Source organism: Castor canadensis, chromosome 13, assembly GCF_047511655.1.
Source record: "Castor canadensis chromosome 13, mCasCan1.hap1v2, whole genome shotgun sequence".
Classification (NCBI taxonomy): domain Eukaryota; kingdom Metazoa; phylum Chordata; class Mammalia; order Rodentia; family Castoridae; genus Castor; species Castor canadensis.
In genome coordinates, this window is record NC_133398.1 from 31,942,542 (window position 1) to 31,961,059 (window position 18,518).

The following is an 18,518-nucleotide window of genomic DNA, read 5'->3' on the forward strand; positions in this document are numbered from 1 at the left end:
GACTCCTTTGCTTTTGGGTCTCTGCTTGGTGCATCAGAGCATCATGCCAGGGAACATGTGGTAGAGCAAAGTGGTTCACCTCATGGTAGGCATACAAACACACACACACACACACACACACACACACACACAGGAAGTTGCTAGGGATAAGATGCACCTTTCAAAGACATACCTCCAATGACTCACTTCCTCCACCCATCTCCCAATAACCCAGTCAGTGTGACTCATCCATTGATGATGTTAGCGTCCTCATGACCCAGCCACAAAAGCTAGAAAGCAAACCTTCAACAGATGCGCCTTTTTTGAGGACACTTCATATCCAAACTATAACAGTAATTCTGGAGGTATGCAGGATTAGTGTGATATTTGTAACAATTGCACTTGGTAGTTGAAAAGCATTTTGCATATTAAATAGTTTATATTAGTCTTAGATTTATGTATTTATATGTTGAGATAAATAAGTATGAATTGTGATACTGATTAAATAATGTCTATAATGATAATTTATCATTTACAAACTATTTCAATATTTGATTTTGACATGTAAATTTATAATTTATATCTGAATCTAAGTATTACCTGAAGAAATGTATTGATCACTTGTTGGGCACAGGGGTTCATACCTACAATTCCAGCCACTGAAGAGATGGAGATTTAGAGAATCATGGTTCAAGGACAACCTAGGCAAAAAGTTAGCAAGACCCCATTTCAACAAAGAAGCTGGGCATGGTGGTACAGGCTTATAATCGTAGCTATATAGAAAATTTAGGTAGGAAGATTATGTTTCAAGTCTAGCCATGGGTAAAAGCAAGCCCCTACATGGAAAATAAACAAAAGAAAAATGGCTTGAGGGCATGGCTAATGGTAGTGTGCTTGCCTAGCAAACACAAAGCCTTCAGTTCAAACCTCAGTACCAACAAAAAACAAAAACCTAAACAAAAGGAAAAGATACGTATTGATCATTTCAATTTCTATAGTCTCTGCCCAGCAAAATTTCTCCAGATTAAAATGAATAAGAAACTAATGCTCTAAAGAAAGTTGTCTTCTTAAAAATTACTGTCCATAGAACACAGAAATTATGTGAAAATCTTAGTTACAACAACATGCTTAGTGATTTTGCTAAAATGAGGCCAGAGAATAAATATGTAATAATTTGTGAGTTATGAATGTATTTATTACTTATTTAAAACATTCCTGGCTGTGTTAGTCACTTTTCATTGCTATAACCAAAAACCTGATAAAAACATCCCAAAGGAAGAAGGATTTATTTTCTCACATTTTCAGAGGTTTCAGTCAGTGACTGGCTTGCTCTATTGTTGTGGGCTTGTGGTCAAGCAGAATATCATGGAAGTGGGAACGTGACAGAAAAGATTTCTCACTTCATGGCGGGTGGAAAGCAGAGAGAGAGAGAGAGACAGGCGGGGACTGGGGACAAGGTATGTACATGTTCTCAGGGACGCCCCCAGTGACTTAACTCCCCTCAGCTAAGTCCACCTCTTAGTCTCAACCACTTTCCAAGAATGTCACATTATGAACCCATGGGGGGCTAATCCAGGGCTGGGATGTGGTCAAGTGGTAGAGTGCTTGTTCAGCAATTGAAAGGCCCTGAGTTCAATCTCCAGTATTGCCATTTTTTTTACAAGATAGATTAATTCATTGATTAGGTCAGATCCCTCAGGATCTAATCACTCCCTAAAAGCCCATCAGTTCGCAACCAAGCTATCAACACATGAGTCTTTGGGGTGCATCCCAGATTCAAACAAGAATATTCCACCTGGCCTCTAAAGGTTTATATCTATCTCATAATACAAAATGAATTTCATCTATCTCCAAGGTTTCCTTATTTTTAATAGTTCTAGTATTTCTCAAAAGTTCAAGTCCAGAGTCATCTCTAAGACACAAGATGTCTTAGCTGTGAGATCCTGTAGAATTAAAGAAACCAAGTTACATTCTCCCAATACACAATGGCATAAACATTCCCAAATGGGGGCATAGAAATAAAGGATGGGACCAAACAAAGCAAGATTGAAACCCCGCAGGACAAACATTAAATCCTATAGTTCCATATCCAGTATCCAAGATATATTATGGCATGATGTGAGCCCCAAAGGACTTGGGTAACCCTGCCAGTTGCAGCCCCCATGGCCTCCCACTTGGGTTGACTCTGCTTAGTGTCTGCAGTGTTTCTTGGCAGACTTTCCACAATTCTGGCATCTCCAATTTACTAGGGTCTCCATTGTATCTTCAACTTCACTTTCACAGCTTTACACATCATCCTATCAGGGACTTCTTATAGGGAGTCTGACCCTGCTACAGATTGCCTACATTTGCAGGTTTTCCTTAGAAATCTGGGTAGAAGACTCTACAACCCCATATGTTTTACATTCAGAATGTCTGCAAAACCACCATCACGCACATGATGCAAAGGTCTGCTTCCAGCTTGAGCAGTACATAGGCCCCCTTGGACCACAGCTGCAGCTTTCTGAGTGTCAGGATGATTGAACATGGTGAAATGCATCTTGGGGAAAACAAGATACATTTCTTATGTCCTTGTGTGACCAGCGTGCCCCAGCATTTTTCTCAGGCAGTCTTTCAAAGTAGATTGTACTTTTTTTATACTCTTGAGCCTGCAATGAGAGTGGGGCAGTCTGGACAATTCCTTGAGATGCCCTTAGGCATCTTATTGTCTGATGCAAAGTACTTGGCGTTTTTTTTTTCCCACACTTAAGCCAATTTATTTTTGACATTTGGGTTTCATATGCATAGAAAACAGACATTCCTCTACTGACCATTGATAAACTGTGTACAAGTGTCCTTTCTTTATATAATTTTCAGAGGTAAAATGGCTTAATTGGGAGTCAATAAGTGACCTCCCATGAAATAAACTAGACACAAACCAATAAGTGTTAAGAATGCTAAAGATTCATTCCAACCATCTTTCCAATATTTTATTATTTATGTATTTATTTATTGTTTTTGATGTTTATGAAGCAGGGTCTCACTGTATAGCCCAGGCTGGCCTGGAACTTATGATCCTCCTGCCTCAGTCTCCCTACTGCAGGGCTATAGGCTTGTGCCACCATGTCCAGCTTCTCCTATCTTTTAAATATACAAGGGTGTACTATGAGTGTATCTGAGAAAACACTTCCAAGGTAGGCAGAGAGTGCTAGTGTTGTGGGCCAGTGTGGAGGGTTCTTGCCTTAGTAAGGAATTGGCTCATGAGGCAACTGATTGACTCATAAGACAACAAGGTCAGCACACAAAGTAGGAGAGAGAAAAGGCTACAACTAGAGCAGTGCAGCAGAGACTGGAAACCAGTGGCTCCCTGCTCAGGTGAAGACTGGGGCTTTTTATGGACACTTTAACTCTGGGTTAAGTGGGTTTTTCCATTGGCTGTGGATTCACGCATGTGGGCTCTTTTTTGATGAGCTAGTCTGTTTGCCTCTTATGGGAGTAAACAACCTTGAGAACATTCTGTTTACCAGCCCTGTGGCAGATTTATAAGACCACTTAACTCCTTCTCAGGGTGCAGGGCTCATAGTGCTCTCCATGGGGGATGGGATACTCACTCATGTGTCCTTTAGGTCTCCAGACCCAACAGTAGGACTCCACAAGAGCCCAGGACAGAGGTGCAAGGTAAACAGAGGGCATCAAGTGGCACTGGCTGTTCACGTACAATGCAGGTAGACCTGGCTATCCAGGTCTTGCTGGGCTTAGAGGTTGACTTGCCCTTCAGGTCATTGTTACTTCATTGTGTTCTATTTTGCTATTTCATGTTTGCTTGGTTCCACTATTTTGTAACTAGGGAAATGTAAGAGTTTCAACTAGTTTGGAGTGCTTACTGCCCCAAACTGTATGAATCAAACATTTCTATTTATGCTTCTGAAAATACAACTAATTGCCACCCATAATTATTTTAAAGAAAAACAGTAAGTTGGCTGAAGAAACAGGAGGGGCCTGGGGCTAGGGAATGCCACCACGCTTGGGCATAGGACTGGTGGTGGGCATTCTCCAGGAAGGTCCTGTAGCACCAGAGGCACTGCTGGGACACCAACTTGAAGTCAGAATCATTCCCATAATAGGGATCATCAATAATGAGTTGTTTTTGTGGATCACAGTTCCCAAGTAGTTCAATTTTAGCTTTCCAGTTTTTAACTTGATTTCTTGATTCTATTCAAATCTCTCAGATTGCTTTTATCCATACATAGTATATAATCGAATGTTGCAAAATCTTCTTTGGTAACCTGCCAGGCAACATGACTCATGGGGATGTTTCCTCATGCAGCTCTGCCCTCCATAGTTAGGGGGGGTTTCCCACTTCATATGTGGATGTGGCTGCACTGTCTCTCCTCCAGTTATCTGAAACGTTGTGGTCAGCTACAAGTTTTCTGAAAACCACTTCTGCAATGGGTGACCAGCAAATGTTAACCAGACACAAGACACCATGGACTTGGAGCTGTGGTTGGCCATCTTCCCTGTGAATACCACCCTTGGCTTCTTTTTGATTACACTAATCTGTTCAGCAATCACACAAACGCCTTCCTTTGGCCCAACTTTAAATGTGCTCCTTTTCTGGCAAAACTGTTTTTCAGATCTTTCTATTCAGGTTTCTGCTCCCAATTCTCAGTACAAATTTGTCTACAGATAGCAATACCCATGCAATAACTTGCATGATGGGCTAAGTTGAAATTGTATGCACTAGATTAATTAGTCCATCAATTTTGAGCATATGGTCACACAAAGCCTTAGGGCAAGGACAAAATGTAGAAAAGTTCTTGGACAAAATGTGCCATGCATGACCTCTGGTCTAATTCCCAATAGAGTTTTCATATTAATTTGAAACTCTCACCTGATGGGGGGAGTTACCTTAGCTTCCCAGTTTCTATGTAAAACTGCAGGAACTTGAGATCCATACATGAAAAGAATTTCAAAGTGTCTCACAAAAAGGATAAGCTCATAAACTGGAAGTTTTAGCAAGAATTTGTTTTATGGCATGAGGCCTGCTGAGGGTGTGGTGTAGAGATTGGCTGAGGCCCTGGGCCTGGCAAGCTTGTGGCCACCTCTGTGCCCTGTGTGCATGTCATGCTCCACCTTGCAGCTGCCTCTGGGATGTGTTTCCCATCCACTTGTACAACTGGGCTTGGGTTGTGGCACAAGGGAAGATGCCACAGCCAGGCCCCAGAAAGCCATGATCCTGGGCTCCAAGCCCACGTAAACTGAAAATGTTCCTTTACCTATCCTAGTTCTATAACGGGAAGTATCACAGTTTGCTGTTTCTGTTATGGGTTCCTTTTTACACCTGCAACCTGTACACTCTTGCTTTTGTCTATTTTAACTTGAGTAGTGACTCAGCCACCTAAGTATGTGCTCATCAAGGGGTCTGGGCCCCACAGACTATTTCCCAAAATATTCTATCCCCATTTTACTTGAGGTCCAAGTCAAGTATTAGAGTCATAGTGCAAAGCAAACAGAACTGATGATGTGATAGATAATCACATTGAAGATCCAGAGAAAGCCCACCCGAAGTTCTCTTTTGAATTGATTTTAATGAATGCAACCAGGATTTGAAAGACTTGGGCTGTCAGAAATATGCCTTTGACATGCTTATTAGTAACTGCTGGGGCTAGTATAGAGATGTGTCAGATATCAGGAATGCAGCTTGTAGAGAAAAGTCTTGCTAGTGGCTCACATGTAATCCTAGCTACTCAGGAGGCAGAGATCAGGAGGATTGCTGTTAGAAGCCAGCCCTGGGCAAATAGTTTGCAAGACCCTATCTTGAAAAAAATGCATCACAAACCAAAAAGGGCTGGCGGAGTGGCTCAAGTGGTAAGAGTGCTTTCTTAGCAAGTGTGAGGCCCTGCTGAGTTCAAACTCTAGTGCCTGCCAGTTGCTGGTGTTGTTATTTAGTTCTACAATGAAGCCTTTTCTGCTTGGCTATGGACAGTGCACAGTGTTGTAGGCAACACCCCAAAGCACTTTCTTCATGAGGTCATTCTTGTGGATGATGACAGTGACTTCAATAATTTAAAAGGAGAATTAGGTGAGTCTATCCAAAAATACCTTCCTGGAAAAATTGAAGTTATAAGAAATACAAAGCATGAGGGATTGATTCAGGGAAGCATAATGGGAGCAGCCCACATTATAGGGGGCATTCTGGTGCTCCTGGACAGCCACCATAAAGTGAATGTGATGTGGCTGCAGCCTTTGCTGGCCGCCATTGGTGAGGACCCCAACACCATGGTGTGCCCGAAGATTGACATCATCAGCGCTGACACACTTGCCTACAGAGCATCTTCTATCCTCAGGGCAGGTTCAACAGGAGGCTGCACTTCAAATGGGATCTTGATCCCCTTTCTGAACTAGGAAAAGTGGAAGACACCAATAAGGTCACCTACAATGGTTGGACTATTGTTTTCCATGAACAGACAGTATTTCAGTGAACTTGGATTTTGTGAGAGTGGTATGAATAGCTGATCATTTTGGATCCAGATGTGTGGTCTAAGCTCTTCATCATCTCTTGCTCTAGAGTAGTACACATTTTCTGAAAACTGAGATCGTATGGAACTTCTGAAGACCCAGACAGCGTGACATAGAACTCTCTGAGGCTGGCACATGTCTGGTTGGATGAAAAGGAGGAGAAATAAGGTTTTGGTTTTTTTTTTTTTTTTATAGCCTGATCTGAAGACCAGAAGCTATGGAAACATCAGTAACTTTGTTGAATTGAAGACAATGTTGGGTTGTCAGTCATTCAAATGGTATTTGGATAATATTTACCCAGAGATGCAGATACCTGAGCCTAATGCTAAACCCCAGCAACTCAATTTCGTCAACAGAGGGCCTAAGCAACTCAAAATCCTTTGCTGTAAAAGGCTCTATTATTTCCAGATCAACAAATGTCTGGTGGCCCTGGGCAACCTCAGCCAGATGACAAGCCCAGTAGTGCTTAAGGCCGTGATTATAGGAACTCAACTCAGATATGAACTTATAATGAAGGATATGAATTGTTTTTTAATAGTCTCCTTTGTCTAGATGTTGGAAACTCACTCATCAAACCTACCATGACTCATGAAGTGCTATGAGTTAAGAAGATCCCAGCAGTGCACCTTTGGAAAAACAATCAAATACCAGGTTTCTGTGGGACAGTGCCTGAGAGTGGTGGATTCACTGGTTCAGAAAGGCTCTGTGGCCATGGCTCCTCCTCCCAGCAGTGGCAACTGGAAGGTAGGTTAAAGTAGACCCAGACTGGAGTGGTGACTTACCCACACTCTCTGTGCTCACCACAAAGCATAGTGCTTTGGAAAAAATGTCACTGGTGTGCTAGACTCTGAGCTGACCCCTGACTGGGTGGAACTGTTGAGGAGAATTTGCTAGCTCAGCCTTAGAAAGGTGTTTCATAGGGCATCAAGGACATTTCTGAGCTGATGTTAAGGGATGTTCTTGCTCATTGAGGGAAACCAAAAAATAATTTTAATTTTAAAGAATCATGTTTTAACAAAACAAAACCCAGGAAACAGACATTTCTATTCACATTTATTTATGTTACTCTATTCTCCCTTGGTGATGGAGTGGTTTTTATCTGATCAGAAACTTATCATGATTTCATAGGAGACAGTTAATTTTTTTCTATCATTTGTTTAATATATTCTGAATAGATAATTTTAAATAACTGATTGAATGCACATTACTTTTAACTTCAGAAGGCATCATTTATAATGTTTGAAAAGCAGTTAAATATTATAAGCTATTTTGATGACATGACACTATCTACATTTAGGATCTGTTTGATTATTTAAAAAAGAATTTATTTTAGTACAATAGGGTAAAGTAGGGAGAAATGGAAAAAGGGATAAGGAAGAAATTGGAGTAAAGACTCAAAATTTCAGTCTTTATACTTTATGAGCTTGGGGAATACACACAGTCATGTTCTCTAGCAATGTGTAGAACATCATGGAGGAAGGAACATGTGACAGAGAAGGTTGCTAAGATCATGGTGGGTGGAAAGCAGAAAAAATGAGAGGAAAGAGATGGCTACAAGGTACCTCTTTTCAGAGCATGCTCCCAGTTCATGCTTCTACATCCTCCAAATAGATCCACCTTCTCTAGTATCTACCACTTTCCAATAATGCCATCATGTTATGAATCCATCAAGGGATTACTTCATTGATTAAGTCACAGCCCTTCAGATCTAATCACTTCCCCAAAGGCCTATCGGCTGGCAACCAAGTGCCTAACTCATGACCCTTCAGGGAACATCTCAAATTCAAATCATAACACTGGTATATGAAAAGGGACACTTAGATATGTACTCCATATGGCCATTGAGTGTTTTTGGTATTTTCTGACTTCTACTGATAGAAATATAATTTTACAAAGACATTTTCATCTTATGAAAGAATATTTCAGGTAGGAATAGTGACTATTTCAAATACTCAATGTATTAAATGAATCATTTATTACCTTGCTTTATTATTTTAGATAATCATAATATTACATGTAAATCTTCATTTTCATCTTGCTCCAAGTCCTATAATTGTAAGGGATAAGCTTGTGCATTACATAAGCCCATTGCTATGATCTTAATATTAGTATCTCTAAAATTCATATGCTGAAATTTATCCCCACAAGGTGATGGTTAAGAGATGGTGACTTTTAGTAAATGATTAAGTCCTGAGAGCTCTGCTGTCATGAAGGGATTAGTCCCCTTATAAAAGAAGTTGAAGGGACCTGTCTCACCTCTTCCCTCATGCAAGGAGGCAGCAACAAGTTACCATCCAAGGGATAGGAATGAACACTTGATCTGTGAGATATAAATTTATATTATTTATAAATTACCAACTCCAAGGAATTTTGTTATAGCAGCAAGAGTAGACTAAAAAATTGATACAAAGAAGTAGACTGTTGTTAAAACAAACACCTAAAATGTAGAAGTTTTGTCACTGGGTAACGGGGAAAAGGTTGGAAGAATTTTGAGGTACATTGTCATAAAAGGGGCCTTAAATGTGATTCTGGTGTGGGTACCAAGAAGAGGAGACATATAGAGACAGCTTCACTTTTAGATATTACCTAAGTGTTCTTGATTAGAATATTGATTGAATAGTAAATGTCATTCTGATGAGAATATAGCAGTAAGGTCCTATTTATAGAACAGAAAGTGAGCCCACATCAGACACCAAATGTTCTGGTGCTTTGTTCTACAACTTCCCAGCTTTCAGAACTGTGAACAGTAATTTTCTATTACTTATAAATTATCCATTCTAAGGTATTTTGTTGCAACAGCCCAAAAGGACACTCCCTCTATAAACAAGAATTCTCAGTTATGTGGCTCTTAGAAAACATCATAGTCACTACCATACAGTCTTATGATAAAAGAAACCTAGTAACTTTCAAAGCATGAGGTTCTTTAAAGAAGTTGGTATTAGTGGCTATGTACATTAATTTCGTGAAACTATAAAATGTCACTCTGAGAATTTTTTTGTTGATGTACCTAGTATACCTTAAAACTTCCATCACCTTATCTCAGACATAGCAAGTCAAAGTTTCTAGGTGTAGGGACCAGGAATCTTTTGTTAATAGACTCCTTAGGTAAATTGCTTGCTGACAATTCACACTACTTCAAAGAAGAGTATCTGGGACCTTTCATCTTAGGAACTGTCACACAGAAAGTTGCTTGAGACAACACTGACCTAAAATAGAGGCCAAACATAGAAGGATCAAAAAGCAAAGGAGACTGGAGCAACGGGATGAGAGGAGGAGCCAAGTTACAAAATATTAGACTACACTATGAAACACCTAGGGCTGAAAGGTCAACCAGAGAAACAGAAGCCTGTGTAGTAGCATCTACTGGTGCTTTGACACTAGGAATTTTAAAAACAAGAGTAGTGGGCTGGGATGTAGCTCGGTGGTACAGCGCTTGCCTAGCATGCCTGAGGCCCTGGGTTCGATCCCAGCACCAAAAAAGAAAAAGACAAAAAAAAAAAAAAAAAACAAGAGTAGCTGATAGTTTCTGTAGAGACAGTTTCAACCTTCAACAATAAGTGTAGTACTTTAAATGATATAAATTTTCAAGCAACAGGTAAGCATGCAGTGCTTGTAAGTTGGCATCTAAATTCAGCAAGCCATCCTGCTCTTTACTGTGTCTACAGTTGAATTCGGGGCAGGTGGGAGGTAGCAGTCAGGGTGTCATTGACTTGTAGGAAAGATCTACTTATGATACATCTGTCCTCAGGGCACCTGGGAAAGCTGTTTTCATTTTTTTGTGTGTTTCTGTTGTTGCAACGACACAAGGTTCTCTGAGGGGTAAGCAATTACCATCTCAGGTGGTTTATTGCTCAGAAACATAGATTTATGTCAGCTGCATCAACCTAACCAAGAAGTTGTTTAGGCATTTTGGAGGCAAAAAGTGAAACTTAAATGCAAAAATCAGGGTCAAGTTATGTGAATTTATACAGAGATTATTTCTTGACTATTTTGAGAATTTTTTTCTCTAGGATTTAGAAAAATTGGTCTGACATAGCGATATTTTTCTTTGGGTTGATAATGAAGTACTTCTGTAATGAAGAAATAAAAGCAATAGGCTGCTGAAGGGAATATAATTTTTGCTTCATGATTACTAACTTTATCTGCTGTGGAAGACCATTTCTTCTTCTTTATTCTTTGTTTCCTGCCTTCTCATGTTGGTTCCCTGCCAGTTCTTGACTGCCCTTCCCTTAACAAGACACGGTTTCCCAGGGTTATAGAAGTTTGATCCTTTCACTTTGGGACTTGCCCAAAACTCTGGCTTCCACAATCAACCCCCAATAAGGCTACTTGCATATTACAGAGGCCTTCTTCAAGACCCAACACATCAAGGGCGATTCTGTGTGAGGCAGCAGGATTTTGTTGCTTGTTCTTTGACTGCCTTGTATCCTTATTTGGTTGACACTCTGCCATGTGCATAGTTCTGTCTTCTGGTATAAATAAGTGAGAAAATTTAGAAAATCAATTTTGAAGACTATCCCATCTTCAGAAGTAACCTATAAAAATTTAATTTGACTCCTACTTTCTTACTCATGCCTTCTGAGAAATTTTATTCAATTTTTCTCTCACATTCATTTTTTCATTTATTTCATCAAATATTTAATTACAACTATGTGCCAGGCACTATTCTAAGAATGGAGAAATACAGTGTCATTTTAGGAATTTATTGTCTATAATGGTACTATCCAGAGTATTTTCTGATGATAGAAATGTTCTGTACATTGCCAACACATAGCTACTAGCTAGGTTATTGAACAATTAAAATATGATTAGCATAAGTGAGGAATTGAAATTGATTTTTATTTATTTTTAATTAATTGAATTGAGTTAGCCACATATGACCATTGTACTAGACTACTGAGAGACAGATATAAAAGCAGATTTTTATAATAATATGTGCTAAGATTGTAAAGAGATGCTTGGGTAAATAGATTGGGGTTGGTAGAAAAGACCAACTAATAATCCACCTGTATGTGTGGATTAGTTGTGAAGATTATAGAAATAGAATACAGGAAAGAAGAAGATTATAGAAATAGAATACAGGAAAAGTAGATAAAGTCATCTAGATTAAGTATGGTGAGAGGTGGCAAGGATAAGGTGTTTGAGGGCTTTGGATATTGGAAGTAGTGTCAACTTGCATATTCCATTGGATGTATTAATTGATGGGTCCTTGCTTCCCACTTCCCACATCTACATTTTGGAATTTCCATTTTTCTTTCTTGTCCTTCTTCCACTCAAAGAAGGCCTATTGCCTCAGAAAAACATGGCACATCAGAAAGAGAAAATCAAAAAATCTTTTCCCAGCTTTCAAGTTGCAGAAAACCTCATGGCCAATATACATTGAAGAAATCACAAGTGGCTGTGTATTGACTCCTACTTTCTTATTCATGCCCTTTGAGAAATTTTATTCAATTTTTCTCTCACATTCATTTTTTCATTTATTTCATCAAATATTTAATTACAACTATGTGCCAGGCACTATTCTAAGAACAGAGCATCTTCTTGTTGCCCGGCTGTCCATGAACTCCTGGGCATAAATGATCCTCCTTCTTTTGCCTCTAGAGTAGCTGGGACTACAGATGTGCACCACCATGCCCAATAGTGTTGTTTTTTTAAATGGAATACGTTTGAATGTTTTAGAATGGCACATAGTCTTAGGTTTACTACAGTCCTGTAGTTCATTCATCCCAGGGCCTAATCTGCAGATTTGTATTACAGGCCTGGCCACTATAGGCATCTGTTGGCTTATACTATAAAATCAGTTTAGAATGTATAATGATGTATGGACAGACTTCCCGTCTCCAAGTCTTTCAGCTTTGTAGAAGTCACAGGAAACTTACTTGGGCTCCAAGGAAAAAAAGTCTGCTTTAAATTGCATGATTACATCTCTGCCACCTAGAGAGACAAGGGCTCAAAATTGAAATTATTTTGAATGTAGAAAAATACAAAAAAAATTACATTTTATGCATGCATGGATTTGTGAACTATAATTTAATTCTACTCTTCCATTTTTCTATCATGTCAAACTGTGCATCAGGGAGTATATTTAATTAAAATCTTTGTTGTAAGGGAAAAGGAAAGATGAAATTCAAAACAAGAAAGCACTAGAAAAGAAAAAAGGAGGAGAAGGCTAAAAGAGGGGTGAGTTTTCACATTTGTATTCCCATTTGGGGAGAAGAATTAAGGTTTATATGTAGGGTTGAATGGCATGGGTTAAGATCTTGCTTCATCATTTATCCAAATATGGATAAATCACTTAACTTGCTGAGCTCAGTTTCCTGATTTATAACGTAAAGACAGTTTCGTTTTAAATTCCCACAGGGTTGTTTAAAGGGTCAAGAGAAAAATAACCTTGAAAGGACCTGGAAAAGTGAAATGGCTTTATTATGGGAATTAATATTATTATCTAGTAGCTACCTTTTAGCAAATAATAATTATTTGCTGTTAGAAAAAAAAAGTAAAGGGAGTGAATTGAGGGGAGAATAGATTTCAATAGCCATTTAAATAATCATTTCTTTTACCTGTCAAATGATTGTGATATATAATTGTCTTTTTCATTTTCCTGGAACCTTTGCTACATTTTAAAAAACTGTTAGACTATGCACAATGGACAATATGACAGTAGGACAGTTTGTATTCTTGCTAGTGCAAGTCTCACCGATAAGTGACTTCATTATAGACAGATTTTTTGGTGTGTGATCTCTTGGGAAATGACTAAGAAGATGGTAAGTCTTCATCTGTAATCTTATGAGAATTATTCCTAGTTCTTCATCCTCTTCCATTTAAAATTTATGTTTAAAAATCACCCTATTGGCTGAGCACTGGTGGCTCACACCTGTAATCCTGGCTACTCAGGAGGCAGAGATCAGGAGGATCGCAGTTCAAAGACAGCCCAGGCAAATATTTCACAAGTCCCTAACTCGAAAAAACCCATCACAAAAATAGGACTGGTGGAGTGGCTTAAGGTACCTGAGTTAAGGGCCATCAGTTCAATCCCTGGTACTGCAAAAAAAGAAAAAAAAAAGAAATGCAAAAATCATCCTGTTGGACCATCAAATATTTTTATTAAAAAGCAAATACCTGCTACAATATAAAACAGAGCAACATAATAAGTATCAAATGAGAGAAATTCAGAGAAAAAGACGATTTCTTATCACAATGCTGTTCTTATGCTGTTCAAACATGTGTTAACAATGATAGCAGTCTCAGGTGCATCTGAGTGTCAGCACAAAATATTCATCTTTAACAATGCAAATTTCCCTCTGATATCCTATTGCACCAGTGAAGTTTGTTCAGTCCCTTAATTATTTCACAGAACTTAAGGGTAATTCAGGAAGGAAAGACAAAAATTGTCAGCCTATAGTTCTCTCTTTGCCTGTACAGTTCACTAATCATCAAGAACCTCCCCTACCTTGCATGCAAAACTAAGAACAAACTCAACGAACTGAACATAGTGTTTGTGCGTACCAAGGCGGGTCGATGAAAGACCCGTGCAGAAATCACTAATAAGGCTGCTTATTGCATTGTGAGCACTAATACCACGTGATTGAAGCCCAAAAGCTTCTTTTTTCTTTTCTTCTCTTTTTCTTCTACTTTTCTTAAAAGCTCCTGTGGATCTGTGTTTAGTTTTAAGAAGCCTCCATATTGCTTTCCATAGTGGTTGTACTAGCTTACATTCCCACCAGCAGTGTAAGAGGGTTCCTTTTACCCCCACATCTTCGCCAGCATTTGTTGTTGTTGGTGTTCTTGATGATAGCCATTCTACTACAGGGGTGAGGTGGAATCTTAGTGTGGTTTTGATGGCATTTCCTTTATTTCCAGGGATGGTGAGTGTTTTTTCATGTGTTTTTGGCCATTTGGATTTCTTCCTTAGAAAAAGTTCTGTTTAGTTCAGTTGCCCTCTTCTTTATTGGTTCATTGATTTTGGGGGAGTTTAGTTTTTTGAGCTCCCTGTGTATTCTGGTTATCAGTCCTTTGTCTGATGTATAGCTGGCAAATATATTCTCTCACTCTGTGGGTGGTCTCTTCAGTTTAGAGACCATCTCTTTTGTTGTGCAAAGCTTTTAAATTTCATGTAGTCCCATTTGTCCATCCTTTCTCTTAGTTGCTGGGCTGATAGAGTTCTACTTAGGAAGTCCTTGCCTATTGCTATTGTTTCCAGGGTGTTCCCTGCTCTTTCGTATACTAAATGCAAGGTTTTGGGTCTGACAGTAAGGTCCTTAATCCACTTTGAGTTGATACTAGTACAGGGTGACAGGCATGGGTCTAGTTTCAGTTTTCTGCAGGCAGATAGCCACTTTTCCCAACACCATTTGTTGAAGAAGCTGTCTTTTCTCCATCCTATGTTTTTGTCACCTTGTAAAAAATAAGGAGGGCATAGCTGTGTGGATTCATATCCAGGTCCTCTATTCTTTTCCACTGGTCTTCATATCTGTTTTTGTGCTAGTACCATGCTGTTTTTATCACTACAGTTCTGTACTATAGTTTGAAGTCAGGTGTTACCTGACTTCAATGCTGTGATACCTCCAGCATTGCTCTTTTTGCTCAGTATTGCCTTGGCCATTCGTGGTCTTTTGTGTTTCCAAATGTACATTAGGGTAGATTATTCAATCTCTGTGCACTAATCTACATTAGGGTAGATTATTCAATCTCTGTGATGAAAGTCCTTGGAATTTTGATGGGTATTGTGTTGAACATGTAGATTGCTTTTGGTAGTATAGCCATTTTTACTATGTTGATTCTACCAATCCATGAGCACGGGAGATCTTTTCATCTTCTGTAGTCTTCCTTGATCTCTTTTTTCAGGGGTTTGTAGTTCTCCTTGAAGAGGTCATTTACATCCTTCATTAAGTTTACTCTGAGGTATTTAATCTTTTTTGAGGCTGTTGTAAGTGGAATTGTTTTCCTATATTCTTTCTCAATTTGTTCATTGTTGATGTATGAAAAGGCTACTGATTTTTGTAAGTTGATTTTGTATCCTGCTACATTGCTGAATCTGTTTATGGTGGCTAGAAGTTTTTGGGTGAAGTTTTTTGGGTTTTTGAGGAATGGGATCATGTCTGCAAATATGGATATTTTGACTGTTTCTTTACCTGTTTGCATTCCTTTTATTTCTTATTCTTGCCTTGTTGCTCTGGCCAGGAATTCCAGGACTATGCTGAATAGGGGTGGGAAGAGTGGGCATCTTGTCTTGTTCCTGAGTTTAGGGGAAATGGTTTCAGTTTTCCCCATTAACTATGATGTTGGCTATAGGGTTGTCATATATAGCCTTATAATACTGAGGTACATTTCTTCTATTCCTAGTTTTTTTTAAAGCTTTATCATGAAGTGGAGTTGAATCTTATCAAAGGCTTTTTCTGCATCTATTGACATGATAAGTGGTTTTTGTCTTTGCCTCTATTAATGTGCTATATTACATTTATTGATTTGTGTATTTTGAACCATCTCTGCATCCCTGGGATGAAGCCAACTTGGTCATGATGAATGATCTTTCTGATATGTTGTTGGATTTGGTTTGCCATTATTTTATTGAGGATTTTTGTAAACATAGATCAGCAATACCACTCCTAGGGATATACCTGAAGGAATGTGACTCAAGTTATTATAAAAGCACCTGCACACCCATGTTTATCGCAGCACTATTTACAATAGCTAAGCTATGGAAACAGCCAAGATGTCCCACAACCAACAAATGGTTCAAGAAAATGTGGCATTTATACACAATGGAATTTTACTCAGCCACAAAGAAAAATGGAATTTTGTCATTCACAAGTAAATGGATGGAACTGGAGAACATCATCTTAAGCAAAGTTAGCCAGGCTCAGATGGCCAAAAAAATCACATTATCCCTCATATGAGGATTATAGACCCAAAACAAATGCAGTAATATTACTGGACATGGGTCATGCACAGGAGAATTAGGGAAAGGAAAGGAAACCTACTAAAGCTTGAATTTGGTTGATGTGCTCCCTGTTGAGGAGTGAATAAAATAATCTTAAATTGGCAGAGGCTACTATGGGAAGGGGACCAGGAAGTAGTGAAGAGGTCTGGTAGATAGGAACCAATGTGGATTGCAATACATAAGTGCATGGAAGCAATGTTAGCAATCTCTTTGTTTAGCTATCTTTATCCCAAGCTAGCAAAAGTGCTATGTCTTTCTTAGTATCTCTTATGTTTTCTCTTCAACAAAATCAGAGAAGAGGGCAGAACAGGTTCTGCCTGAAAGGGAGGAGGATTAGGGGGCTGGGGGGTGAGGTGGCACAAACAATGCATACACATGTAAGTAAATGTAAAAACAATAAAATAAAATGAGAAAAAAATAAATAAAAGCTCTTGTGGAAATCTTAGTGACAATTTTGCAGGACCCCAGGTTACCTCCGACCCCTAGTTGTGAATTTCTGGAGTATAGATATAAAGTCTTTAGTGTGGTGTGTGTGTGTGTGTGTGTGTGTGTGTGTGTGTGTGTGTGTGTTGTGTATTTCAGTCCTGGATTTTCTCTTGTTTCTATTGAGTCCATATGGGAGTGTTATATAATGAACAGATGATATAGGGGCCCAATAAGCCAGATTTACAAACAATTTGTAAAATGAAAATCAGTTAAATTTTTCCTTGAATATCTACCAAATGTTCATAATGTCTAGTAGGGTAAGAAGGTGCCTTTGTTTAGCCCCAATTCCAGGTGCAATGACTATAGGGTTAGTAGTCGTATGGCTCCTTCCTAGTCTTTGTTGATTAGGAAACCTGAGACACCATTCACAACACACACTGTTGACTGATCAAGTTATCTTTCTTTGTTTCATGGATTTATGTTAAAACCACACAAGGCAAATACTTAGGCTTAAAATAGCAATGAGCATTGTGGGAAATTTCTGGTAAATCAGAATAAGTGAATTAACACATTTAAGAGGCACTCCAGAAAAATGAAGAGACAAAGCATCAATCATTCAATAGTCCCTTTCCCCCTATTTTTCAACAGCTTTCACTGAGTTGCCTTGTGCTACGTTCATACATAGATGACACAATGTGTTTGGTTCTGGGATGTGAACTCAGAGCCCTGCACTTGCTAAGTAGGAGCTCTATTATGTGAGCCATGGGCCAGCAGAAAATGTTAATTTTTAAAGTGTAAAGAGGCATTTTTCTCCTTGACCGTCCTCTACTTTCAGTGACTCTTCAGTGGAGAATTAGGCATCAAGATTGTTCCCCTTTGTGCTTCTGCACTGTCAGAAGTTATCTACTCTTTGTCTGCTCTTAAATTTAAATCCCAAAGCCTTTACTTTGCATTACTTGTAAAATAAAATAAAGAACCCTTTTGATAATCTAGCTTCAATGAGGGAACACCTAATAAAAGTGCTATGAAGATATTGCTGAAAAAATGGTGCAAACATATGTCAAAGTCTCATACATGTAATTTCCTTTTTGGAAAAGCCAAACTTGTTTCCATTTCCCTATTGAACTGGTAATTTTTTTGTGTAAGAATAATTAGAACAATGCAACCAATAAGACAGCCCCCTTTCCTTTGACTATCAGTAGTTTAGAGCCAAACTTAAAGCCTGCAAAATGCTCTATTTTTCATATTCCAAATTTTCTTTGATCAATGTCTGTGATTCCAGTTCCTAGATTATATTTTATCTTCATTTCACTCTTTTTTTTTTTTAATAGTAGTAGAGTTTGAACTCCTGGACTTGTGCTAGGTAAGGCAAGCTCTCTACAACTTGAACCACACCCTAGCCCTTTCTGCTGTAGTTTATTTTTCAGATAAAGTCTTGAGCTATTTTCAGGGAAGTGATCTGCCTTAGACAACAACCCTCCCATCTCCACCTCCTGCAGCTACAACCTGCCCTTATTTTACTTTTTGTTATCCATAAACAGGCTTAAATCCTTTATGGAATGAGATATAGAGGAAAGGAGCAAGGAACAGAAGGAGAAAAGGAAAGAAGGAAAACCCATAATTTTCTTAATGGAATAGAATTTGAAATAGCTGATCAAATATATATTTCAGTCTC

The 18,518-nt window shown here is 38.7% G+C and overlaps 2 pseudogenes; one reads left to right on the forward strand and one right to left on the reverse strand.

Moving 5' to 3' along the window:
• Positions 1-3,916: 3,916 nt before the first annotated feature.
• Positions 3,917-4,470, reverse strand: LOC109696248 (low molecular weight phosphotyrosine protein phosphatase pseudogene; annotated as a pseudogene).
• Positions 4,471-5,077: 607 nt separating this feature from the next.
• On the forward strand, positions 5,078-13,735 carry LOC109696249 (polypeptide N-acetylgalactosaminyltransferase 11-like; annotated as a pseudogene).
• Positions 13,736-18,518: the final 4,783 nt, after the last annotated feature.